The sequence below is a fragment of the Octodon degus genome, unplaced genomic scaffold, assembly GCF_000260255.1.
Source record: "Octodon degus isolate 3935 unplaced genomic scaffold, OctDeg1.0 scaffold00031, whole genome shotgun sequence".
Classification (NCBI taxonomy): domain Eukaryota; kingdom Metazoa; phylum Chordata; class Mammalia; order Rodentia; family Octodontidae; genus Octodon; species Octodon degus.
This window is the reverse complement of record NW_004524607.1, coordinates 10,073,528-10,077,880: the sequence shown is the minus strand read 5'-3', so window position 1 is coordinate 10,077,880 and position 4,353 is coordinate 10,073,528.

Here is a 4,353-nt window from a genome sequence, read left to right as displayed (position 1 = left end):
AAAAAAAAAAAAAAAACAAGAATCTAAACAAAAAGATTTTCATACTATTTTATCTTGAAGGCAGTTCCCAAAACTATGCCAAATAATTTTTGAATATTTCTATAAACTAGTCAAAAGGTCAAAATTCTCAGAGAAAATACCCTGCTGAGTTCACATTTTTCCTCTTCTTAGCTGCTTTCTTTTTCTTTTTTTTTTCCATAATTTTAAAAGATTTATTTATTTATTTTTATTTATTTATTTTTATTTATTTATTTATTTATTTTTTTGAACAGGGGATTGAACTCAGGTCCTTGCACTTGCCAGGGAAGCGCTTATTCCACTCAGCCACTCCCAGGCCCCTTAGCTGCTTTCTCTGCCTGTCCTCTTCACAGGCTTGTGTAGACTTGAAGTCTTGGCCAAAGCAAGCCAGCTTTGACCAAAACAACCCCACAGAGCTCTGGGCTTTGGAGCGAGCAGAGTCCTCCTCATCGCATTCAATCTCAGGGAAGGCAGGAACGCACCTCTCTGAAAGGATTCAGAGTTCACAACTTGAAAGGAGATCCCTTCAGGATGAGTTCTGAGCCTACTTTCAGTCCACCTGAGATGCTGCATGGGCAGGCGCCTGACATTTCACGAATACCACACAGGACAGCTGATAAATGCCGCTGGCTGCCCGAGCTCCCAGCTTACTCTGAACACCTTACCCACTTGAATAGCATTACTGCTCCATGCAAACTTTTCTGCTTAATAGCAATAAGTGTCATGCCTAAATGTCAACGCTGTGCCTTTCTGTAGAGATGGGAATGAGCTATAGTAAAAGTAACTAATTTGCCTACCATCACCCAGTTAATAATTCATAGAGCTGTTGATACACAAGCCTTCTGACTTCATGATATTTCCCTGTTCATTCCTATTGAAGCCAGCCCTAGATGCAACTTTGTAGAGCTTTTCTGTGTAACCATTTTATGTCCTTTACCTCATGTGTGAGCACAAATAACAGAGTGTGAGCCAGGCTTGGTGGCATACACCTGTAAACCCAGTACTCTGGAGGCTGAGGCAGAAGGATCGCCATGAGTCTGTGGTCAACTTGGGCTGAGATGGTGATTGAGACTGGGCTTGGTGGCGCACATCTGTAATCCCAGCACTTGGGAGGCTATAAACAAGAGGATCACTATGAGTCCAATCTACACAGTGAGGCCCTGTGGACCTTGTAGACCCTCTCCTAAAATACAAATACAAATACTAATAATAATAAGTGCAGGAGAATCTGCACCCCACAGAAGAGACTCAGCCAAGAAAGACCACAGCATTACCACAAGGACAAAGTTCTGAATCAGCAAGAAACATTGTTCACCAGACACTTGTGAGGAACCCCGTGCAGTCCTCGGTGACTGCAGGCCTCCTCACTACTGGCACAGCAAAGGAAACAGGAACCACCACCAGGAGTCCACCTGCTGATGGGGCCTTCTCCACCACCAAACTGCCGCCACAGCTGGCCCCCCCTGCAATTATCACACACTTCTCGCTCCTTTTCTGCATCTGTGCAATGACTTCTTTGGTAGCAGAACCAAAGAACTTCTTTTGTTCACTGTCATCCCAGGCTGCAGCTCACAGCATTCTCCTGTGAGAAGGGGAAAATTTAAGACATTTCTCTGGGGCCAGGGAGAAGGTTCAGTAGAATAAGCACTTGCCTGGCAAGGGCAAGGGCCTGAGTTCAATCCCTGGTTCTAGAAAAAAAAAAAAAAAAAAAAAAAGCTATTTCTCTAATAAGCCACCTACATTTGTGAGGCTTTCCAAGAAACTTCTAGGGGCAAAGAAGCTTGAAGAAGGGTGACAAAGTGCAGTTTGCTTGCTTGTTTGTTGACAGTATTGAGCAGGGCCTTTGCACTGACCTAGATCTCCAGCCTATTTATTTATTTTTGAGGCTCTCACTATGCATTTCCGGCTGGACTTGAATTCACTATGTAATCCAGGTTGCCCTCAAACTCACAACAGTCCTCCTGCCTAGCCTTCTAAGGGCTGGGATCACAGCTTTGCGCTGCCACCATCACACCCAGCCTCAGAACACTCATTTTAAATTGGTCTTCACAGCTAGTCGGGTGTGGTGGCATGCGCCTATAATCACAGCACTCGGGAGGCTGAAGCAGGAGGATCACCTCAAGTTCAACACCAGCCCAGGCCGCATAATGAATTCAAGGCTACTCTGAGCTACAAATGAGATCCTGACTCAAAACACACACACACACACACACACACACACACACACACACACAAATTGGTCTTCTCATATCAAGAGAGACATGATATTCTTTGATTGTCACCATTTACCTATTATTTCTCTGGTTTGGTTTGATTAGGCTCGGTTCCTGAATTCCTTTAGAAGCCTCCATTTGGACACAAGGACTCATTTTGACTGATCCACAGAAACCATTTTTTATTTTCTATTTAGACGCTGTATTTAGTACAGGGTCTACAGGGTCTCACTCACTACACAAATCAGACTCATAGTGATTCTCCTGTGTTCAGCCTCCTAAGTGCTGGGATTACAGGCTCGCGCCACCATGCTCAGTCTCATTCGCTGTCTCAGCACACACGGGGGTGGAGCTGGTACAGCACACTATGGATCGAACCCCGGTCTCTGTGCCTGTCTAAGCAGGTGCTTTAATCCACTGAGCTATCTGGCCATCTCAGAAACCACTTTTAAATTAGATATTTCATAGGTCTGCTTTGATTTCCTTTTACTTAAAAACCTTTCTTTGGGGTTAGGGGATATAGGAGGGCAGGGGGGATAAAGGAAAGCAAAAATGATTATGATGAGGTATGCATAAGTACCATTCCTCTAAGATGAAAGGAACTATTGTATATCATAAAACATGCATAGCACTAAAGGAAAAGAGAAGCTAAAACATGCTTGTGAGGTGTAGCGTGGGTGAGACCCTCTTCCACCCCCTTGGGACCCCCTTGGGACCCCGCACCCCAACACAACACAGCACCCCTCCAACCCTGCCTACTGTGTGAGAATTTCTGCCGCATTCTAGGGACCCCCAGATCCAGTCCTAGCCCAGGCCCGGTGAGTGTATGGGAGAACTTCCGGCTATCCTGTGCCAGCGGGACCTGCCAGTCCCAGCCCAGGTGCAGCATGGGTGAGACCCTCTTCCATCCCTTGGGACCCTCCCCAACACTTTGCAGTACCCCCCACCCTGCCCACCCAGTGAGAATTTCTGCCACCTTCTGGGGACCCCCAGATCCAATCCTAGCCCAGGCCTGGTAAGTGTGTGGGAGACCTGCCTCTCCCACCTACTTCACCTTGTCCCCTCCAGACTCAGCTCAGGCCTGGCATACAGGCTGGAGGTGAAACCCTGCAGCTGCAATCCCTGTACAGAGAGTAGGGAACAGAACCACTCGGCTAGTCCAGGAGCAGAACATCTTGCCAGAGGGGCACAAGAGGTTCACTCCCAAGAGCAGCAGCAGGAAGGAACTGAGCACAGCAACCAGACGCAAGCCAGGAACAGCAGGATAAATCCAAACTTTGTAGATCTGCACCTGAATTTCAGTAGGTGCTAAGCTTATAACTGCACCAAAGCTCTACAACAAAGGTCAGAAGACAGTGCTACATAAAATGCCAACGAGAAGGAGCAAAATGCAATCTCAGAACCCAAGCCCACCCATAACAAGTGCAGAGGACACTAACACAGAACAATTTGGAAATCACACAGCTGAAAGCAATGAATCAACGGATTCTAAAATAAAGAAAGAGCTTGAGAAAGGTATAGAGGAACTCAGATTGGAAATAAAAAAAGAAATCCCTGTATTAACAACATCTGCAGTAAAGAATCAAATGCAGAAACATATGGAGGAAACCCATTGCCCACCTAGAACAAGTGTAGAGGACATTAGCTCAGCTCAAATGTATGAATTAATAGTGTCAACAGTAAATAAGTAATAGCAGAAAGTTATAGAGGAACTCAGAGTGGAATTTTTTGAAATAAGAAAAGAATTCTCAGAACTCACAGCATCTGAAGTAAAGAATCAACTACAAAAACATAGGGAGGAAAACCAATCTGAAAAATACATTGCAGTAAAAGAACTAATAACTGCTTCTAAAGAAGACATTGATAAAAAAATAGAGATTAGAAAAATGACAGATTCCTTGAATGAGCAATACAGGAAAGAAATACATCGCATGAAGCAGAGTCAAAGAGATATAGAGGAATTTAAAATCTCAATCAAAGCTTGCAAAACCATTTAAGTGAAAGTAAAGACAGTTTCAGATCTTGAAGACGCTGGTGCAGCTAGTGAAAAGGTAAGAAAGAATCTTTTAAAAACAACTAGGATGCAGAAAAAAAACAATCCATCACCTGAAAGATGAGGCAA